Source organism: Hirundo rustica, chromosome 13 (genome assembly GCF_015227805.2).
Source record: "Hirundo rustica isolate bHirRus1 chromosome 13, bHirRus1.pri.v3, whole genome shotgun sequence".
Taxonomy (NCBI): Eukaryota; Metazoa; Chordata; class Aves; order Passeriformes; family Hirundinidae; genus Hirundo; species Hirundo rustica.
The window spans coordinates 1,600,610-1,624,097 of NC_053462.1; the positions used below are offsets into that span (position 1 = coordinate 1,600,610).

The 23,488-nt window shown below is 52.7% G+C and overlaps 1 protein-coding gene across 1 annotated transcript in view; it reads right to left on the reverse strand.

Moving 5' to 3' along the window:
- LINGO1 (leucine rich repeat and Ig domain containing 1) overlaps positions 1–17,003 on the reverse strand; it is a 138,898-nt gene extending 121,895 nt beyond the window's left edge. Inside the window, exon 1 of the mRNA XM_040077249.2 lies at positions 16,823–17,003. The gene's annotated coding sequence lies outside the window, so the exon portion shown is untranslated. The remainder of the gene's footprint in view (positions 1–16,822) is intronic.
- Between the last annotated feature and the right edge of the window lie 6,485 nt (positions 17,004–23,488).

The following is a 23,488-nucleotide window of genomic DNA, read 5'->3' on the forward strand; positions in this document are numbered from 1 at the left end:
TGCGGTTTGGCACCCCCAGCCCCGACCAAGGAGGCGGAGGTGGAATTGCCATCCCCTGCATCCTTCTGTGCTTGGTACAAAGTGGTTGTGCTCCTTCAGCAGTGTGATGCCATGGGGAGCACCAGCCTGGGATCCCACTCTGCATGGAAACAAACATCCTGGGTGCACTGGAATGGGGACAAATCCACTGACCAGACAAACCTGTCATCTCAGCCTACTCCTGGACAATGCACATGCATGTGGCCAAGAGCTTTCCTCTCTTGCATGGCCCCAAATCCCCTACAGGCAGTGAACAGAAGCAGGGCTGGCTACACTGGGCTTTCATCTCAAGCTGTTCCCACCCTGCTGCTCTCCTGCAACCCAGTGTCATGATGTTCCCCCTACTCTCCCAAGGAGAATCACAAATCTGCCTGCAATCTCTTCTTGGAGGCCTGAGCTTTGCCAGAGCCTCTGCCAAGCACCACAGACCAAAGGGTTAATGGGTGATGAGAGGGAAAGGCTGCGATGTCCATTCCCCAGTCCCCACTCTGTGTCTCCCTACAACAGGACCTGCATGGGCAGCAGTCACTGCAGCCCTGCTCCCCAGCCCCAATTTCAGTAGAGCCTGGCGGGGCATGCAGGGAGCTGTCAGGCCCTATCATGACTCACACAATCATTTCTCCCTTCAAGCCAGGAAAAAAAAAAAAAAGACATAATTAAAAAAAAAAAAAAATCAGGCAAATGTTTGAAAAACTGGAGATAAACAGAGGAGAGAGGAGATGGAGGCAGCTAATGAGGTCCCTGGCCCTGACGAGAGGTGTGAGGAGAGCACAGATGCTGCTTGGCCGGCAGCGATCCCACCCGTCAGGCACAGGGAGCACACAGGGACAGCACTGCCCGGCACAGCCCTGGCACTGCTGGCAGGGACCCGCGGGCAGCTCCGGGAGCCGTCCCCAGGGCAGCGGAGCAGCCGGCCCTGGGGCCAGGACCCCCGGCAGCCCTGGGGCAGTGTCTGCACAGCCACACAGCACAGGGATGGAAGGATACCCTGGCCCGATGGAAACCTCACCGAGCTGCAATGAGCACCCTGGGGGCACTCCCAATTTAATTTTTCTCCTCCTGCTCTATGAAACACACATAAGCGTATAAATGCTCGGTCAGCAGGAAGCCAGAACCCCAAACCTGTTCCCATGCAGACCCCCAGCTTCCCTATGACTTAGCCAACCCCCTGCCCTAGGGACTGAAAAAGGAAAAAAGCCGAAAAATCTTGATTCTTATAGCTAAAACCAAATGTGTCACCTCAGTAACAAATTGGCCTGCCTGCCTGGCAGAAATTGCTCCGTTAAAATATATATCCATATTATTCTTTTTGAGTTGCCTTTCCCAAATCTGTTCAAGAATGGGGAAGTTTTCAAGTCCCCATGGACAGCAAGTCTTTCTGCTCCCTTCCCAGCACCTAGCAAGGTAATTATCTGCCAGGAGCCCCGGGCTGTGCCAGGGCTGGTTACACTGATAATTGGAGAAACAAGCCAGGCCTCCGGAGCACCCTAGGTCCATCCCCATGCCTCTCTGCCTTCCTCCTCCTCCTACTCCTCGCCCTGGGGGGCACAGCAGAGCATCCTGCATTTAGCACCGGGAGGGCCTTGTACTCCTTCCCTGGGTGCCAGAGGTGCAAATGGGTATTTCTGGGGTCCTGCCCACCCAAGGGACGTGGGACAGCACCCCAGAAACACCCAAGGGGATGCTCCTTGCCATGAGGCTACCAGGTGGACGAGGACACCACACTTCTGCTGGTATCAAGAGACTTAGAAAGTGCGTAACTTAGAATCGGTTTCAGCCTCTTCTGGAGGGCTACTTAGGAAGTGGAGGCTCCTCAAGAAATCTTCTCTTCCCAAAATGAAAGGGAAAAAAGCTCTCATCTTGGAGGCAATTAAATCTCCCTCCCTTGGACTTCTCTAGTTTTCGCTCCTCACAGGTTTCCCTGTCTCCTCACCAGGTAAAAGTCACATTATTTAAGAAAGCCATTGGCTTTGCCAGGAGAAGGGCAGAGCATGACCTGCGTGCTCCCAGAGTGAGCATCCACCGAGCAGCACGGGAGGAAGGAGCAGCACGGGAGGAAGGAGCAGCACGGAAGGAAAGGGCAGCACGGGAGGAAGAAGCAGTACGGGAGGAAGAAGCAGCACGGGAGGAAAGGGCAGCACGGGAGGAAAGGGCAGCACGGGAGGAAGGAGCAGCACGGGTGGAAGGGGCAGCTCGGGAGGAAGAAGCAGCACGCGAGGAAGGGGCAGCTCGGGAGGAAGGAGCAGCACGGGAGGAAAGGGCAGCACGGGAGGAAGGAGCAGCACGGGAGGAAGGGGCAGCTCGGGAGGAAGGAGCAGCACGGGAGGAAAGGGCAGCACGGGAGGAAGGAGCAGCACGGGAGGAAGGAGCAGCACGGGTGGAAAGGGCAGCACTGGAGGAAGGAGCAGCACGGGAGGAAGGGTGAGCTCGGGAGGAAGGAGCAGCACGGGAGGAAGGAGCAGCACGGGAGGAAGGAGCAGCAGTGAAGGAAGGACCAGCACGGGAGGAAGGACCAGCACGGGAGGAAGGACCAGCACGGGAGGCAGCCACGGGGAGCGCTGGGAAGATGCCCCTCGTGCACGTGATGCATCGGGAGGAGCATCCCCCAGTGCCTGGCCCAGAGATAGGAGGGAGCTGTCAGAGCCCAGCCACCCTACCAGGATGGCTTCAGGCTGCCAGGATGCCACGCCATCGTCCTCCTCGCCAGCAGCGCCAGCGGGAGCTCAATGGAACGTGCGGATGGGTGCACTCCCTACTCTTGGATCACAGAGCGCACGCCAGATCGGTGATCTGAGGGACACGGACAGCAGCTTGGGCTCTCCACATTTACACCCATCCCTTCCTGATGCTTCAGTGCAAGATATCCGAGGCCGCACGCCACCAGGAGCAGGGACCTTGGATCCCAAGAGAGCAGCAGCAGCAAGAACTGGGGCTGTTCTCAGCATGTAAGCTGGTCACCCAGCACCGAAACCTCCCAACAGCCTGAAGCTCCTTATCCAAAGATACACCAGGACTCAGAAAGGAACTCTAGATCATCGCTCCAGGGGATCCAAGACTCTGCCGGACCATACACACAGGTTGTCCTCCATCCCCCAGAGGTTCCCTGCTCAGGCTGGATATCCCACCCTACCCCAAGGAGCCCCAGGTAGGGCTGAAATAGCCCTCAGCCAGCCAGTGCAGCCCAGAGCTTGTACATTCCCAAACGTCAATCCCTGCCCACTACCTGCTTGTTTCAGCTTCCCCAGGAGATGCAGAAGGGGATGAGGCTGGTCCTGCATACCAGGGCTACCCCACAGAGAGAAATCAGTGGGGCATCTCCTGGTATTGATGGGCAGGATGCCAGGCAGCCCCTGGAAACACCAAAAGTTGGATGAGCACAGGACTCATTCCCATAAGGAAGACAGGACTACCCCCCACTACCCCCCCTCTTCCTGCAAGGCTCTGGGGCCCCCAAATGTGTGGAGCTCCTCAAAGGCTGCACCACCCCGGACGGGCAGGTGGAACAGGCACTCACCCGGGCGCCGTTCCTGGGTAACTCAAGCTCCTCTTCCCATTCCCCCCACTCAACCAAGAGTGAGACCAGCTTGCAAGCCAGTGCCCGCTGCTCCACGCTCACCTGTGCACTGCCCCTCCGGAGAGCGGCTTGGAGCTGCTCAGCCTTTGCAACAAACTCCCTTCCGCAGCAAGACATCAGCCTTTGGGTGCTGCCTGCCCCTTCCATGCGCTGGCTGCTCTGCCAGCCTTGGGGATTTTTTCCCTTTTTTCCCTTCCACCCCGTAGCGTTTTGAATGTGCAGATGCCCCAGCTTCTTAAAATTCAGCCTGGGGGCGTGGGAAGTGTTTTGGAACATGCCCAAGCTGTCTGCTCCGTGCGTGCGCGCTGCTAAAAACGATCCACCTACTGCCCCCATCTCCTGCACCGCTTGTCAGCGCCACCGTGCCTTTCCAAAGATAAGCAAGCTTACACACGCAGGCTGGGCGCAAAGCCCCGGGAGCAATCCCATCGGGGCAGGGGGGAACTCCTCTGCTCAGACACCAGGCAAACTTTCCATGTAACAGTGGACAAGGAGCAGAGTGCCAGGTCTAGTGGAAGGTGTCCCTGCCCGTGCTAGGGGGGTGAAATGAAATGATCTTTAAGGTCCCTTCCAACACAAAGCATTCCATGATTCTATGATGGACATCCCTGGGAATAATGCCCTTGAGCCAGCACTACCTCCATCCCCTCCGCATCACAGCGAGGATGGAACACTGCCAGCACAGGGAGAACACATGAAAAAACCAATTTACTCGCTCTTGAAGGATGCAGCAGCAGGGGAACACAGCTGCCCTCATTACCATGGGGGTAATGTCGTGGGCTGCACTGTGAACACGTTTAGGACACCCAGCTCGGCAGCCCTGCCCGACAGCTGAGCACCCGTGTGGTAGCACGGTCCAAGGGAGCGTAACGCATCTCCTCCCCAGCAGTTCTCAGGGGCTACACCAACAAATAATCGAGCTGCAGAGATTTGACAAATTAACCTGTAAAACATTGCTGGCGAAGCCCAGCTTGTCTGAGACAGCAGCAGGCAGCTCTCAGTGGGGCACCCAACCAAGGTAATGGAGCAAGGCCAACACACACCAGTTCAGAGCCTGGCTCCAGCCACAAGCACGTTAAAAATAGGTATATAAACCACTGGGATTTGGTCAGGAGAGATGGACTGAGCCCTCCTGCCACATGCATGGTGTATGAGGAAGGTCTAGGTCCCCAAGGGAAAAGGACAGCACGGCCAGCTCCAGCCCAACAGCCTGGCTCTGGATTCAAACACAAGCTGCTCAAAATCAGTGACAAGGTTGCTTTTTCTTCTGCTTTTAAATCCCCCTGGCAATCAGGCCTTCAAGTGCTCATCAATCCGTTCAGGGCCGCCTCCCCCACCACCACATCACTGCTCTGCAAATTTGAGTGAAATTGATATTTTCCTATCAGAAACATGAGATTTCAAACACACAGAACATTGCATTTGAAAGCTGACTTTTGTTGGGAAGGTGCCTGTCTCTTTGTTCACAAAAGGGCTCATTTTTCCTGGAAAAGGGCCCAGATTTTGAGTGAAAGATCAATAACATGCAGAAAACGGGTCCTTTTATTTAATTTTGCCATGATACCAGAAAGAAAAGAAAGAATCCAATGCTGAGACTGAATGACTTCAAAATATTTTGCATTTGTTTACCCCAGTGCAATGCTGGAGCATCTATTCAGAGGAACTCAATGGGAAGGATGGAGCCTTTAGGGCTCCCCTAGAGCATCCCTTTATCACCTGCTGGTACCCCACTGGGGACAGCAGCACTGGCACTGCTGCAGTCCAACCCCAGACCCTTTTGGGGGGCATTATTAGAGATTTAATTGCTGCTTCCTCTGCCCTGCCTTGTCCAAGGAGCTCTTTCACCACAATGTTCAAGGATGACCTTTTGCCTACACTAATTATGAGGAAGGGTGAATCAAACTCTAACTGCAATTACAGCCGGGGTGGGGAGGGGGAACAAAAGAAAAAAAAAAAAAAATACACCACGAAGACACAGCATTCAAGATGCCGTGCAACAGTCATGACATGCTGCATCCTCCCCATCCATATGGGGGAAAACTAACACTTCGGCGAATTTATGACGATGTGTGAAAGTGATTATATTCCTGAAAATATCTCAAGTGGAACGGCCTACCTGGCATATTTCGTTAGTCATGAAACACGCTCCCTCCACCGACTGTAGTTTGTGGCTTTCCATCTGCTTAAATACTTTAAATATCAAAACTTTCTTCTTTTTTTTTTTTTCTTCCCAAGCTGAAATAGCACACCAGCAGCAGAGTGCTGACTCAGGGGCACAGGGTGAGGACATGCTCACCACCAGCAAAGAGATGCAGAAGATGCCATGCCACAAGGGCAAGAGAGCAGAGGATTCATCACGTGGGTGATAAGTCCTGCCCCTGGCCAAGAAATGCAAGAGGTCATCTTGTGTTAATTAACGGAATTAATTGAATTAGTGCCCAGCAAGGGAGCACCAAGTGCAAACCAAAAGAATATTATTTTAGGTCAAGTGTGGATGTGAAAGGGAAAAGGTTGAAGGAAAGAAATGGCACTGGTTGGCCATTTTAATTTCATTTGGCTAGGAAAAAATAGGCAACAGTTGTAAAGGTTACAGGTCGCTGCTGCCAAGCCCAGCTTTATCAAGATGGGGGTTATGGGCACTTTTCCCAGGGCAGTCAGCACCCTGATCCCCCCAGTTCCTGCTTTCATGGGGAGTTATGCCCCTTTTGTCCTGGCAGAGCTGGGGAAAAGACTCCAAGGCATCAAGGGGATCCAGGGCTGCTTCTCTCCTGCCCCATCCTGCTCTTAACTAAAGAGTTTCTGTTTTACAGCCCTGGCTGGAGTTTCTCTGGCTGCAGCGGCTGGAAGTTGGGTGGGCCTGCACAGGGATGCAGCCAGAGCTCAGCACTGGTGCAGAGAAAACCCAGCCAGTGTCAAAGGAGATGGCCAAGGGGCAGCCAGAGCAGCAGAGAAACATCCCCCAGAACATTTAGTTGCAAGCCCATTCCCAGCAGGGAGGTGCCCTTAGATGTGCTTGAGGGCAGTGAGGCCCTGGCACAGGGTGCCCAGAGGAGCTGGGACTGCCCTGGATCCCTGGCAGTGCCCAAGGCCAGGTTGGATGGGGCTTGGAGCAGCCTGGGACAGTGGGAGGTGTTCCTGCCCATGGCAGGGGGTGGGATGGGATGGGCTTTGAGGTTCCTTCCAACCCGAACCATGATTTTATGATTCTATTATTGTGTACCCTGGGAAAACTTGGAATATCAACACTATGATTTATCCACAGAGGGATCATTTTGAGTCATCGAAGCAGTTATCTACTTGTTGCATGAGGCGATGGCAATTGTGCCCCTCAAAGCAACAGTGAACAGGAGTCAGGGTGTAACTACAGTGCAACTACTCTTTGCCTGATTACAGAGAATGATCAAAACATGGGAGCATCTCGACCAAATCACCTCCTCCCCAGGGCGTGCAGGCTGCGCAAGAGAAGCCCCAGCTACAGGTACACACAAACTGGAGCACAGACCAGTGGAATATGATGAATACTTTCCCAAATGGCACTGCAAAGCTGAATATTAGGTGATTTGTGGCAGATTTCCTCTGAGAGAAAATCTCTCCTACCATGGTGGTAAGGTTTTCACAGCTCATTTGGCTTTTCATTTGCTGAAAGGCTTTGTGCAGGACAAGGCCTCATCATTTGTGTTTTCTAACAGCTGGGTTGTTATTTTTTTTTTGCCTAGGAGAAAACCATCTCTCCTCCTGGTCTCTGTGAGCCTAATTCTGCATCTCCAGCTGACGTTCAAGAGTGTTGGAGTTACTCTCACTTTGCAGGGGGATAAGTCACCTTGGAGGGCAGAGTGTTTTTTTCAAGGTCCAATACCTGGAGAAGGAGTTTCTCCTTCCAAATGCAGATAGTCCCCGAGAGAAATAATCCCATGGGAAATAATCCAGTACAAAGAGTGTCTATTGCATCTTTTCACAGGCTCTTTCTCACTGACAATTGATGAGTTCATAGCTACCAATATCCATTAGAGGGTTTATTTTATTTCTTGTTAGAAAATACAAAGGCAGAGCCTAAGAAGAGTAAAACCAGCCACAGAGACTGAAGACTGACAGGAGCTGCCTGGCAGACAGTGAGTGAAAATGCTCTGACAAGATGAAATGTTTTTTCTTTCATTGAAATCACTCCCTTTCCAAATGACTAATACACAGCTATCGTACCATGGATATTTCCAGAGTGATGAGATGTTTTTAAAATATCTCACTGTGCCTCAAAATATCTCACTCTGGCTCAATAGATCATCCAAAACACCGCCCACGGAAATCATAAATAAATAGATACTACAGTGCTGTAAAAGAGCAGACTGGCCAGGGCCAGGGCAGCATCCTTCATCAGTGAGCTCAACGAGGCCACTGAACCCCTCCCCTCAGCACGAGGCTCCTGCAGCCAGGCTTTGTGGAGGTGGAGACATGGAGCCCTTGCAAATAGAGCTGGGCACCTCCTACTCTCCCAGCACCTTCACAAAGCTGTCCTGTACAGCTCCTTGATGACACAGATATCTCCTTGAATGAGCAAACTGGATACAAGAGGTACAGTGACTCCATGGTCCACCCAACCGCCCACACTCAATAGCACAGCGGCCACCAAGAAGACAGGTGACATTCTCTGGCCCATGGACCACCCCCAGGAATCCATGTGCCCTCTTGAGGACCCCCACTGCCTACTCAACAGCTTCAAACCTCAAGCTGCAGCAACCAGAAACACTCCCTCCTACTCCCTGCCCTGAAACACATCGCTCCCGTCAGGAAAGGGACACCCACAGCCTGGGAACAGCTGGCGCTGGGTGACGCGCTGGAGGGGGTGACTGCCAGCCCAGAGCCTCCACAGCCCCTCGCCCCAGGCAGCAGGAACCAGCCCAGCACAGCACCCACTGCAGCGCCAGGAAGCTCCTGCTCTCCTGACAAAGATTCCAAGGGATTGAACCAAGCCAGGAAGCTCCTGCTCTCATGACAAAGACTCCAGGGAATTGAACCAAGCCAAGAAGGTCCTGCTCTCGTGACAAAGACTCCAGGGAATTGAACCAAGCCAAGAAGGTCCTGCTCTCCTGACAAAGACTCCAGGGAATTGAACCAAGCCAGGAAGGTCCTGCTCTCCTGACAAAGACTCCGAGGGATTGAAATGAGCCAGGAAGCTCCTGCTCTCCTGACAAAGATTCCAAGGGATTGAACTGAGCCAGGAAGGTCCTGCTCTCGTGACAAAGACTCCGAGGGATTGAACTGAGCCAGGAAGGTCCTGCTCTCCTGACAAAGATTCCAAGGGATTGAACTGAGCCAGGAAGGTCCTGCTCTCCTGACAAAGACTCCGAGGGACTGAACCAAGCCAGGAAGCTCCTGCTCTCGTGACAAAGACTCCAGGGAATTGAACCAAGCCAAGAAGGTCCTGCTCTCCTGACAAAGACTCCGAGGGATTGAACTGAGCCAGGAAGGTCCTGCTCTCCTGACAAAGACTCCAAGGGATTGAACCAAGCCAGGAAGCTCCTGCTCTCCTGACAAAGACTCCAAGGGATTGAACCGAGCCAGGAAGCTCCTGCTCTCCTGACAAAGACTCCAAAGGATTGCAAGGACTGAACGGTTACAAAGCCGCCCTCAGGCAGCTGATTTTTTGCACATTTGGATGCACTTGCTCCAAGCATGGAGAGGGAAAAAAAGCAGCAAAATGGCAAGAAGAAATTGTAGAGCAGGGCTGACTTGCCATGCATGTGCTCCAACCATTCTGTGTGCAGAGAGGACTCATGCTAGATGCCTGTGCCATTGTCCTCCCTGAAGGGAAGAGACCAGAATCCCATCCCAGGCTTGGATCTTGGTACAAGGACAACTCTGATTAGTAGCTGTCCAGTCACCCTAGGACAGTAGCTCAAGCAAAACTCCCAGAGAGTTGGAGTACATATTTTTGAAAGCTCCCTGGATCCTGCTGCACACAGCTTAGATCCAGCCCAAGGAGAGCTGTGACTCCCAAAACCTCGGCCCAGCCCAGCCCCCGTTCACTCTGCAGGAGCTGAGTGTTCTCTTTCCCAGGAATCAGGCAACACTCTTTGTTTTGCTGATTGAAAGCAAAGATAGCAAATCATTTTTAGGAACTGAAAATGGCCTCCTTTGCTTTTCTCAGCAAGATTAAAAAATGGTTCAGATTGCCCAGGCTGTGCTGTTCCTAAGTTGTTTCCTCTTTAGAGGCATTTACTGAAGTACATTTTGAAACTTTGGGAGATGAAGCAGCTTTTCAGAACAGGAGTCAGAATATATCCTTTGGAAAACACAGACAGTTTGATACTTGTAGTCTTCTTTTCAAAAGCTACTCGTCCAGCACAACAGGGATTGGTGGATTCCCTGGGTTCAAGGAAGGAAAACACCTTACCACAGAAATTCAACCCTACTGCTAAGGTACATGGGAGCATGGGAACCCAGCAGCAATGCAACCTTCACAGAGCTCTGCCAGCCCCTCTCCTTCCTGTCAACCTCTGCTTGGTTTTTGCCTAAATTTCCCCTTCTTCCCTCTGGGAACAGGCAGCACTGAGAGGCTGCAGAGAGATGACAGAGATGCTGCAAAGGCAGGAGGGAGAAAGACAAGGCCCTGCATTTCCAATGAAGATAGCTCCAACATCTGTCCTCAGCCACAAATGTATTCACCCGCACAGACACACTCATCAGATGAGGCTCTAAAATATTTACTGCCCAAATATCAATCCTCATAAAGCGAGGCAGCCATTTGGGCTCGGGGAGGGGGAAGGAGACGGGGCGGGTTGTCAATAATGTCATAACCACGGGCAATTTTATGTATCTCTGGAAATGGCCAAGGAACACGCAGCTTGACAGATGTGCAAACGGGTAATGCAGGCTCCCTAGTTATGAGCATGAGGATGTCAAGAGGAATAGATGAGCAGTAATTCAAAGTATATTGGGCTTAGAGAAGTACATGGGCACCGTAATGAACGCGGGATGGGCACTGCGGTGGAGGGAGGGCTGAAGGAGGATGAGGAGGGAGAGGGATGCTGGCTGGAGAATGCAGCCCCTGTAGTGCTGGAGAGTGACTGAAGGGAAGGGGAGCACGCTGGGCATTTGGTGGACAGAGTCACGCTGCCATGGGGTGCCACTTCATTGAGGGATGTGTCAGCCTGTCTGCTGCTGCCAGAGGCTGGACCAGCCTCCAGGCTCCTTTTTCCTCCTTCACAGCTGCATCTCTACACAACCTCTCCTACCACTGTGCCACCTTTCCTTTTTCCTTTCCTTTCCTTTCCTTTCCTTTCCTTTCCTTTCCTTCTGAAACTCAAAGTTTTAGCCAAATACCTATATTTTTCACCGAGTCAAAAAAAAAAAAAAAACCCCACACGCACCACACCACAAAAAACCAAAAACCACCCAAAAAAGCCCCTTCACCAAGGAACCAAATTATGTTTCAAGTTTAGTCTCAGCAGAACTACAGCTTTTTTTCGCCTTCATCTCCAAACTAGAAAACAAACCCGACGCCGCAGCAGGGGCTGCCGCCGCCCCCGGCTCCGCCTGCGAGGCGCAGGCACTGCTCACACCTCTGACTGTGCCTCGCCCGGCATTTCCCCATCCCACCCCGGCGGGCTTTAAAAAGCAGCATCACACAGACGCACGCTACGCCCCCTGCGCACGCTCCCGCCCCAGAACCACGAATCCCAGCCGCACGACGGCCGCGGAGCCTGGCCGGCTTCCAGCATGAGGGGCTGGAAAGAACGGAAGACCGATTTAACCAGGGGTGGGATGCTGGGACATGATGGGACGCTCCTCTGCTCAGGTGTTTGGTTTGCCGGAGGTGTGGGGCAGCAGGGCGCAAAGAGATCGTTAGCCAGCCCTAACCTCACTTGTCCAGCCCAGAACAGCACACGTGGACATCTCAGCTCCACTCATTTTTCTATAAAATTCGCCTCCTTCAGCACTTCTGGCAGTGAAATTCCCCCTCTCCCATGTCCTCCAATGCTCTTTGAAGGGACACAGTCATTGGCTGCAGCGGTGGAGCCACGCACACCCTACCTCCATCTCAGCTCCTGCAGAGAAGTTCATCATTTTTCCACACCCTGGTGCTTTTGGAGCTGGGGAGAATTACTCATGAAAGCAAACAGGCACCCCACACACCAGCAGTCACCATAAAGGTGGTTTTTCCTGTGGAAAAATCCATGAATCACTGTAAAAGTCAGTCAGGCTCACCAAGCCACACTACTCACCATTGTTTATTAAAAAGAATTAATCACCAATCTTTTTCCTGGCCGATTTTATGAAACATGACTTATCCCAACCATTCACTCCTAAGCTGTTACAACATCCAGCTGCAAACATCCTCTGTGTGTGCTCTGGCAGCCTTCCCCATGGCTCACAGACCAACACACAGTTCTGTGAGGTCAAATGACCAATGACTGAATCTTGAAGGAATATTTCCTACAAGTCTCAGGCCGCAGATTTTCACTCCAGCGATACACGGCTGGCACTGGCTGTTCCTTCAAACGCGTTGCTCAGTGAAAAATCCCGCTGGAGCTGAGGAGCCCTAGGGTGCTGCAGCTCCGGGAAAGAGGTGACACCACGAGGAGGCCGGGGCACAGGCAGAATAGGAGCTGACACACACACACACACAGAGCACAGGTCCTCTGCCTCCCACAAAAAACACTCTCTGCCACCATCCCAACCAAGCCACATGCAGGCAGGTACCAGGAAGGGGAGGCAGGGGCTGGCATCACTCTGCACAGGCACAGCAGCTCTGACCCAGTGAGACAACCAAGTGGTAACAAAGCTTTTATGAAAAAAAATCTCCTTTTCTTTCCAAAAAATGTCCTTGTTATAATTTCTTTCTCCTGACGGCACCCTCCTGTGCATGAGAGCTCGGCCATGACATGGTGTAAGAGCAGGAAATTTCAATGCCCACAGTTGCAAGAGCAGAAGAGATAATTGTACTTCTTATAGCAGCAGTAACTTATCTTGGGGAAACTTTCCTTGCTAATGAGGCCATTCTGTTCAGACATTCAGCAAGAGTTGAGAGGGCTGGTGCTGCTGCCAGCCCACCGTGGGGCCAGGCAGAGGGCAGGCAGGGGTGGGAAAACCAGCCCAGAAAGCCTTCACCATGGTCCCAACCTCATCACTTTGCAGCTTACGGGAGCCCAGTCTTCCTGAGCTGGCTTTAATTTATTTCTCTTCAAAAACAACAAAAAAAATCCCACTACATCAGCTATTTGTCTGCTCTGCCTCCTCTTGCCTTTGGCTACATGCTAGTTGCAAGGCATCTCCTGGTGGAGCTGTACCTGCCATCCAATCCTAGGCCTCTGCAAAGGATTTTCTTTCTGCATTGGTGCCCACATCCATACAGGTCCCGGGGAGCCCGTGGCTGGCACTGCCTGGAGCAGTTGGGGACAAGCCTCTGTGCTGATGAGTGCCAGCTGCTGAGCAGGATGCCTGGGCTGCAGCAGCTGGAGGCAGAGGTAGCGACTTGTGTGCTCACCTGGAAAGGCAGACATCCTCTCATCCCTTGCAGAGCTGAGAAACCAGCTCCTGGCTTTTTTTCCTAGGAATTTAACATCACCATACTCCAGCTAGGAGCAGATGCAAAATCCCCTCTCCCTTGGGTCCAGACAACCCCACAGCAGGGGCAGAGGTGAGACAGCTCTGCAGGAGAGTCAACTTCCAGGAAAAAATGCTTGGAAGGTGGCAGTTGCAGCCAGATGGGATTGCATCTCTTGTTTTGAAGGGAACCATGGGACAGTGCCTGCAGTGTGGCTCTGCTTTGGCACATCCCAGGCTGAGCTGCCAGCCTTGCTCCTCATTGGCATGCCAGGCACGTGCATCCCAGTGCCATGGGGCTGCTCTTCCTGCATTCTGTGTACCCAAGCAGCAGCACGAGGAAGGCCGGGAGAAGTGGAGCAAGCGTGGAGAAAAGGAGGGAAGGGGGCTGAAAGCCACAGCTGAGCACAGCACCACAGCTTAGGCAAAGCCAAGGCTGGCAATGTTGCTCCAGTTGCCTGCATGACCTTGAGAGCCCTGGACAAGCTGCAGGGAGGAAGAGGAAAGCCTCCAGTGGCAGCTCTGTGTGCTAATAGGGACAGGGGAAGTCAGGCAGGGGACCGAGTGGTGAGTGCCATTTGGGATGTGCCACCCTGGCAGCAGAGCTCACCAGACTGCTTTTACCTCTGTCTCAGCCCCAAAGAGGCAGCTCACAACCCACACCTTCTTTGGACAGCATTTTGTAGGTCTCAGGTTTGTTCCCATGGGAGCACATGTGCAGGAAGAGGTGAACACCTCATGTCACTCCTCTGTGACCCAGCACAGGGCAGCAGGAGGGGGAGTAGGCTCTGCCTACGCTCCCCAGAGGGAAGGGCAGCCAGCCCTGCTCTGCCAGGCAGGAGATGCTCACACACAGGCAGGCCCCAGAGATCACAGTGTGTGTATCTTGAGAGCTCAGAATAAATATTTAAAGGTGGAGGGGAAAAAACTCTGTTTGTCTCTGTGAGCAAGTTCTCTGTCTTTGCTCTGGGATTTGAGACAGAGACAGAAAAATTACAAAGGAGACGCAGGTTTCAGCAAATCACAGGCACATCAGAAGTGATGGCTTTCAGATGCCAGCTTTGCTGCGAGACAGCTCCCAGCCAGATGCCCGACAACCCCCACAGCCCTCGGGGGCTCAGGTCTGTGTTCCCTCAGACACATGGGGCTGCAGTGAGCCCACCTTCTCACAGCTCTCCAGCCAGGAATGGGGAGCCAGGCTGTTCCCCAAGTCCCTTTCCAAGCCAGTAAGAGCTGGTCCTGACCTGTGGGGACATGTGAGCCCTCCTTGCCCTGTCCTGCGAGGATGTACAAGGTGATGGGCTCTGCATCACAGTGTTGGACAAATGTTCCCAAATCCCTGTCCCCACAGCAGAGGAGCAAACCATGGCTCAGCTTTCTCAATGCCTCACATGAGCAATGGCTCGGAGGAAGGATGGGAAGTGACAGCTCTGCTCAGCTCCCAACAGCCCTGTGCTGGGCCATCGCTCAGAGGCAGTGGCCAGAGCAGCCACAGAGAACGGGATGTTCCGTATCACAAGGCTGTCCTTAGGATGCTTTTATTTCCAGAGAGAGCTCATTAGCTCTGGTTGTGCAGGAGTTCAGGGTTTTTTTTCTCCCTGTTACCAAGAGCTGGAAAACTCCACTGAATAACATCTCTGAGCAAGGGTGGAACAAAGACAGGGCATGGTGGGGAGAGAAGCAACTAAACCAGAGATAATCAAAGCTATTGCTGCAGCCTCACATCACTTACAATCTCCATCTCCTTCAGATTTCCCAGCTGGACTGGTCTCTGCTTGCTCAGCCCCACTCACCATTGAGCCAGGGCTGCAGGGCTTGGCTCTGCTCAGCTCCAAGGGGGAAGAAGATGCAGAGGAGAGTTTGAGATGGCAGGGAACTGGGCTCAAGGCAGCCCACTGGATCAGATGGGATGCCAGGAGCTAAAGGGACTTGCAAATGCACTAGGCAAGGAGGAAGGCTGTGTCTCTGGCAATGTCACAGGAGGGGTTTAATACAGGCACATCCTCCCCAGGGATGCTCCAGCTGTGATGCCTTGCCGGGATCTGTCTGGAGCAGCCACCTCCCTACCAAGCCCTGGCACTCCTCTCCCATCACCGCACAGTTCAGCACACGCTGCGGGAGATGCAGCCGAGAAATCACGTATTAACAGCAGGAGATAAGCCACCTTCCCAGATATGATCACAAGCCCCATTATCTCCTTAACCCTTATGAATTCATTTATCTATTCCAGATCTATTCCTCATCTAAATTCTCCTCCTGTTCTTTCCCATCTCTCACCATGGTGGGTCTCGGAGCATTGCAGCCTCTCCAGAAGTGACGGAGGCAGCGGGAGAGCCTGATGCTCTGGGCAGCCACTCACCACAGCTAATGGGATAGGCTCTGATTGACTGGCCCCGGCGATTGAAAGTTAATAAAATGTTAAAAGCAGCCCTATAAATCACCCATGCAGGAAGTGACCTGGACAGGAGGCCTAACGAGTTAGCAGAGGTTTTATTTAAAAGCCATTTGTCTGAGAAGTGCAACACAAAGAGTCAAATAACTCTTAGGAAAACAGCAGCAATGGAGCTACTGGGAGGATTGGAGCTGGCTGGATATTTACAGCCTGAGGACATCAGTCTTCCCAGTGCTGGCCTCTGCTTCCCAGCTGGAGCATCCCAGCTGATCCCAGGTCCAGGTAGGGAGCTCCCAAAGTGAACCAGGACAAGGCAGATCACAGCTCTGACTTGTACTTTTAGCTCTCTGGGTCCATTCTGACTTTCTCACAGACTTCTCGAAACAGGAGTCTCACGACCCATGTCCATCCTGTGATAGGCTGGTGGCATCTTCATCCTCCTCCAGGCCCCAGCTCCCCTGCCCTGGGGATCACACATGGAGAAGCTGCTATTCTCATATGTTATTGCACACAGCTGGCATCTCTGTTTGCATGGAGAAGCTTGAAAACAAGAGGCCCCGGAAATCTCAAACTCCAAAACCACCCCAGAAATCAGGTTTTTGGTTTCTAATCCCAATTTCCACTCCTCTGCCACGAACACTGATTTTGCACCCGTCAGGAAGGCAGCTGGGCTGCATCAGCCTCAGCCCCTGCTCATTCCCCCAAGCTGAGCTCTACTTTTTTAGCGTTAAAAAAACCCTACTGCCAAGTGCACAGAGCAGACGAGGGTATTTCCCTGGGACAGGGACTTGGGCCTCTCCGAAATGCCCTCCCCCAGCCATTCCTTACTCTCCCATTGCAGGGAGCCTCCAATACCCCAAAGGCCTTTTACAGTTGGGAGGAAAGGCGTCTCGTGCTTGGGAAGCCTCCAGAGTATCGTTAAGAGGAAAATTATAGACAATTATCCTCAGAAGTACACCAGGGAAGCAGAGGCAGTCACAAAGTGCCAGTCCCACCCAAGCCTAGCTCCATGCAGCAGCAGAGTAGATTCTAAAACTATGAGCAAATTCCAGTGGGATATAGTCTACAAGCAACAGGTTTCACCAGCAGCTACCCCGCCTTCAAAATCACCTTTCAATTGCAAGAGAAGTTCTCATCCCCAAGCCAGCACCTTTCCTCCCAGCAAGACGAGGGGGAGACGAGTAGGTAGGAGGTGCAACGACACAAGCGACAACCCGATTTCACTCGAATTTGCAAAGTGAAATTAGGTTGCCTTTGCTTTTCACGGACATCCTTACCTTGGGAGGGATGCAGGAGGCTGGGTGCAGGTGCAGCCTGTTCTCCTCGCCAGCGATGAGCACCTTCCAGGGGAGCAGGGAAGCCTAAGAGCGCCGGGGGGCTGTGGCTGGGAGGCTGCTCCGGCGGCTCTGTGGGTGCTGAGGGTGCTGAGGGCGGCTCATGGCTCCCGGGCACAGGGGGCTGTGGGTGGGAAGGCACAGGAAGTGTCAGTCTGCAAACACGCGGCCTCAAGCGCACACCAAGCAGACCCAACCCCACAGAAAGGCTGACTTGAAAGTTAGGAAGGTGAAGAACTTAACATATTGATATTTTTCTGTATTGTTGTTACTTCCCCTTCTCCCCATCATCAAGTGGGATCTGCTTAGATCTGCACACTAAGCAGATGTGGATATCTGAAGAGGTCCAGCACCCCCTGAGGGGCTCCTGCCAAGCACAGCGGGATTCTTGGGAGCAGTTTCCCAGAGGCTTTTATTTGCTTCCAGCATCACTAGTGGGGAAGGAAAGAAGGCACAAGCAGCCCCTGGCCTGGGCTGATGCACATAACCATGAACATGCAAGGGAAGGACTTCTGAGCTCAATAGGCCCGGCCAAGGGTCTCACAAGACAAGGGGAGCTCTCTCCATTGCCCACAAGTCAAGGGGTTCCACTCGCACCCAGGAAATGCTAAGAGATAGCAGGTCCTTGACCCGCTGATCTGTGATCATTCCTCCCGAATTCAAAACTGAAAAGGAAGCAATACCTTTTGCTGATAGAGGTGGCACATCCACCCATCCTCTAACCAGCTTCACCTTCACATGCAGCACTCTCCTCTCCAGCAAGAGTTTGATTTAATACATTTATTTAGTGGTGAAGTCCCCAAGGCAGAGCTCACATCCTCTTTTTGCATCTCAAACAGTTTTGAGCAGTCAGTGTTTAACAAATTAATAATAATGTGATGGCACCTTGAAAAACAGACTGTCCTGTCCTTAAAAAAGGGGCCATGTTTCCCAATTACTCCAAAGGGCACCGCTTCAGACCTCGCCGAGCAAATGGCATTTGGGCGCAGCCACCTTTTAATGGCAATGATGTGATCCTGCTACGGCTGCAGTCACAGAATTGTTAGGGTTGAAAGGGACCTCTGGAGGTCATCTGGTCCAAGCCCCCTGATTAAAACAGACCCTTAAAAATTATTAAAAGCACTATTACACGTCTCCAAAATGAGAGTATTACTGAAAACACAACAAAATTATCCCCATCCCGCCACGATGAAGGTGAGCAATGCCAAGGTGGAGGTCGGGCACAATGGAGCGGAGCCCCCCGAGCCCGCAGGCTCCGCCATCCGCCACAGCACCAGGGGCCCATCGGCAGCCAGGCACAAACTTTGGGTGACGGGGACCAAACCCACGCCCACCGCCTCCCACCCATCCACTGACCACAGCAAAGGCCACTGCGGCCCCGTGCCCACCCCGCGCCCCGCGGAGGGGAAAAGCGGGCGTGGGGGTGCTCGCCCGCTGCCCCCGTGCCGCAGCCCGCGGGAGCCGCACTGACCCGTGGGCGCGGTGTGGTGGTGCCCGGTGCCCGGTACCGGCCCTCACACCCACGTGCACCATCCAGCATGGCAGCCACGCTGTCTCATCTCCACCCATCTCCACACTGCGCAGCATGAGGGCAGGGGACAGGAGAGGTGCAAGCAAGTTAAAAAATACCTTGTAGCTCAGGTATTTTTTAACAGCCATCCCCTACCCGAGGTCTGCCATCTTACCCCAAGCTGGCAGCTAAGCTCAGCGTCTCTCTGTCATGAAAAGTATTCACAACATTTGCGGTGGAAGCTGGCAAATATTTGCCAAGGATTCCTCCAAATCTCCAAGCCCGCCATGAGCTCGCTGCAAATTTGTTTGCTGATCGTGGTCCTTGCACTAATTTGCAAATGGAGAGCAAAGAAAAAGGCAGCTGTACAGTGTAGGGGAAGATGAGCAAGCAGGATGCTATTCCATGGGCAAGGCAACCCTACCAACCCTAAGGAGGGCTCATTAATTAACACCTGCAGCACTGGTGCAACATCCAGCTCCTGATGCTGGCTGCAGCTGGGGAAGCGATCTCTTGGCACAGGCAGCACCAGGGAATGGGAGGATGCTGCTCAGGATGGCAGCAGCAGTATCTGCAAGGTGTAAGGCCAGTGACAGCCCCACTCTGACCTGTTTGTGTGGCAAGTTGCAAAGAGGTGCTGGGAAAGCATCCTCTCCCTTTCCCTGCTCCCCCCCCAAAGCGGTTCAAATCAGTTTCTCCTGTGGCTTCTCCTCTGATTTTGGCACCTCACCAAGTTCCAGCCCAGGCCAAGCACACTGCTAATTAGCTGCACTAATTAATCACAGTTTCCATTGTTTATTCTTTTGTTCTTGCACAAACGCCCATGCTGTCTGGTGTGGTGAGCTGCCATGGCATCCACGGAGCACCAGAACAGCTGGTGGAGCTGACCCCAGGGAATGTGGGTCACTAGCTGCTGGGCTCCCAGATGGAGACCAGAACAGAACCCATTCCCAGTCCTGCTGGGAAGTGAGTTAAAAGCCAAAGCCAACAATTCTGGCCTGAAACAGTACAAGATTCACAACTCTTCCAGCCTGGAACTGATCATGCCAGAACAGCTCAGACCACAGTTCTGAAACTTCCAGGATGCCAGAAGTTGCCCGTGGGTTATTTAGTCCATTCCCGCTTTGGGAACTGGGATTTACTGTGCCTAAAGCATGCCCAGTCATCAAGCCTGGCCTCCAACATATCCAGCAAAGCCAATTCTACAGCCTCCCTTGGCTTCCTGAGGCTGCTGCCACCACTGTCAGACACAGAGTGGGCTGCAGTTCACTTGCCACCATCCTCGATCCCTCCTGCAGCCATCAGTGCCACAGCCCATTCTTCCTCTCTCCAGACATGGGGATGGCTGACTGGCTGTCACTCCATCAGGTCCCCCCAGGGACACCCCCCAGACTTGCTCCCAGGAGTGAGCATGGCAGTCAGAGCTGGCATACAGCCCCAGCGCAGAGGCAGCCATCCATCCGCCTTCCTCCGGCTAATCCAGCTGAAATCCTGCCTTTGTGCTCATCACATCCACTGCCTGAGCATTAGGCGCCCGCCGATCCCAAGCTAATCTCCAGAAAGCTGCCTCACCCAGGGGGGTCCCTTTCCCTGGGCAGTCCCGGTACCCCAGAGGCACGGGGGGACAGGGGGACATGCCAGCTGTGACTCCTTGCCAGCGCTGGCATGCTGTCCTGGGAATGAACCCAACAACCACTCTGCTCACTCCCTCTTGTCAGGGATTTTTTTAACCAGGTATTTTTTTGGGAAAAAACATACCAAAAAAAAAAAACAAAAAAACCAAAAAAAAACCACCAAGGGAGGAAAAAAGAACTGTTAGTCCAAGGGAGCCTGTGTTGTTAAATACAGAAAAATCTATGTCTGAAGTCCAACAGAGGCCAAGGTTTCCAGGCTTTGACACAGCTGACAAGATAGAGCACAATGAGAAAATACGCACACAGAAATAGCCAGGCAGGATAAAGGATTTACTGCTCCTTTCACAGGAAACAAAAGAATAGGCTTAAACACTCCATTTAGGAGTGGTAAAAAAAAAATGTAATAAAAATAAAAAACATCTGCAGGAAGAACATTTGAGTAGAGGATTACCAGGAGGTGAAGGAAAACCAGATCCTGCCTGTCCTGGGTGCAGCAGGGCAGCAGCATCCGCAGGGACCCTCTCCCCTGGCCCAGCAGCATGTTGCAGTGAGCACACAGACAAAATGCCAGGTCTCACCTCAGAGGAACCCAGTCAGTTCCCTCCTGCCCTGGGTCAGAGCATCCCAGCACTGCCCACATCCCAGCACAGCCAGCTGTCATGCCAACATCTGCACGGTCTCGCCTCTGGACCATTTCTCCTGGGCTGATTCTGGCTGTAGGACTGCCCTCTACACTCAATCCCTCTCCAGGGTCCACTTCCCCAGTGCCAATCACCCCAGCTAATGAGGCTGGGGCTCCCTGCCTTTCAGACCGGCTTTTCCATGACAGGAAGGCTCCAGGCTCTTGGCTGCCCTTCCTTTCATGAGGAAGTAATCTCAGAACACCTCTTGAGATCTCAGCTGAGGAGGCCTGGTGGAAAGAGAGCTGGGGCTGTGGAGCTTTGGAAACAGCTTCCTCCCACCGTCTCTCCAGGTCTGTCCTCATTGAAGAGGGAAGTCTTCTGTTCCCTCTAAGTTTCCTCTAGCCTGTGATGAAAGAGAAACTCTTTGGAGAACCGACAGGAATCCAGTTTCCATGATGAAAGTACCACAGTGGGATTTTTTGGGTTTCTTTTCTTCTGAGTAGCACCAGCCAGAAAAAAGCTTTGCAACCAGGCAGGCAGAAGGTCTTACCCTTTCCATGGCAGGAGACCACATCTCCCAGCTGGAGACCAGGACAGAACCCACCCCTGATCCTGCTGGGAAGTGAGTTAAAAGCCAAAGCCATCAATTCTGGGCTGAAATAGCATGAGATTCACAAACCCACTCACTCCATCAGCCTGGAATTGCTCATGCCAGAGCAGCTCAGACTGCCTGTGTCAAACTCCCAGGAGGCATGGGGGCTACTGGTGGGTCATTTAGTCCATTCTCTCCTTGGAAACTGGGATTTACTGTGCCTAAAGCACACCCAATGGCTACGGTCAAGCCTGGCGTCCATCATATCCAGCAAAGCCAATTCTACAACCTTCCTTGGCAGCTTACAGGCTGCTTAATTGCCCTGATAGTTATGCTTTGAGGGTTTTTTTGTAAAAAAAGCAGCTGATTTCTCAGCAGCAACAAATACTTGGGAAAGCTTTCTCTCTGGCAAACTCTCTCTATTGTTCATCTCTTTCACATAAAACGTTCCTAATGAAGAGGGAAAGCAGGATCTTGGCTTCTTTCAAAACAATCTGAAATATTATATTAAAAACATGCACTGAGTGTTGACATATTTAGTGCATTGCTTTATAAAGCAAATTGCCTGAGCTCATTCAGAGCTTGACACCATTAAGACAACACAGAAGTACATGACTGGGAGGATACCGCTGCAAGAAGTGCCACTCTGGGCAGCTGTGGAGCACCTTGGAGCAGCCAGCCTTGACTCCATCCTAGAGAGAAGTGGAAGCCAACCAGCATCAACCCCTAAGAGAGGGATGCACAAGCACCACTCAACATGCTAATGTGACAACTACAGCAGGTTTCAGACCAGGAATCCTCCCCACCCAAACCCTCAGCTCTTCATATAGGCATCTCCAAATATCCAAGGCTGGGAGGACATGGTATGTACCAGGCTCTCAGAGCAATGTGGGAGCAAAGCTCAATGTCTCCCTCAAGACACCATGCCAAATCCCTTGGAAGTAAGTAGCTGACTGTGGTGGCCAGCCAGATTTCCCTCCACACCTGGCACAGGCAGGGTCCCTACAGAGCCCCCTCCTCTCCTGCAGTGTCTTTGAAGTGCTGTGGGCTCTGCTGCAACAGGATTTTTCAGACATTAAACTGATGCTCAAAAAACAAGCAGACATAGAGAAAGCTTTCATTACAAGGCTGGTTCATGTCCAAGAGCAGCCCAGGGGCCGGCTAAGATAGGCAGTGGTGCTTTAACAGCCTCCTGCCAGAGGCCAGTGTGAGCTATGGCTCCCTGTGGACTCCCAGTCCGTGCCAGCTCCACACTCACTTTGCAGGAGCAGGGCAGGAGGAATGAGCAGGTTTTATGGCACATTGGCTCTCCTCCAGGGACCAAAAGCTTTGATGCTGACAAAGCCACTGCATCCTCTCCTGCTGTGAGGGTGCCCAGACAAGACATTTCTGGGTGCTTCTGGAGATGCCGCCAGCCTCAGTAGGGACATCTCAGGGGTAATGGACAGGGGATGATCCCTACCTGCTGTGGGTGATGGCCCTGGGGGGTTCACATCTTCCCCTTCAGGCAGGAGATCAGCACCTTAGGAGGTCTGAGCATAGGGCAGGGAACACTGCAGCCATAGTGTGCATGGAGCACGGTCAGGTTCCTTTACCTGTGACTGAACTCCATCTGCAGCGTGGGCAGCTGACACAAGGGCCTGGTTCCCTGGGACAGGTTGGTGCAGAACCAAACACAACTGCTGCCCCATGCCAGAGTGACACTAAAACCCCCCAAGCAGGGCACAGACCCTCAGAAAACCTGATGTGCCTCAACTTCCTTTAACTCAGGACCCCAAACCCTCCAGGAAGGTCCAGCAATCCCTCATGACCTCCGCCGTCTCCAGCCCACCTTGGGTTTATCAGCACCAGGCTCCCTGCAGCAAGATCCACCAAGCACAATGCATCACAGCAGATCAGAGAGACCTGGGGCTCCTCCTCATTTATATTCCCCTCCAGCCACAGCCTTCAACATGGCTGAGGAAGGCAAGGCAAGATGAGGCCTACAGAGAATGCCTAAAGATTATTTCTCTTGGATTCCAATTTATTTTCCATCATTAATGTCTTTGAAAGCCGAACACGTCCTGCGGACAGAAAGAGCATGTTATATGTGCACGTGGTGGAGCTGGAAAATCGCGGTGAACACGTGCCTGGCACAGGTACCCATCCCACCAGGGAGATCGGTGTGGTCAAGGGAAGGGCTTTGCTGCCAGTGAACACTGCCCTTGCTCAGCAGGAGCTGTGGTAGAAGCCACTTTTTTCCCCCAGAGA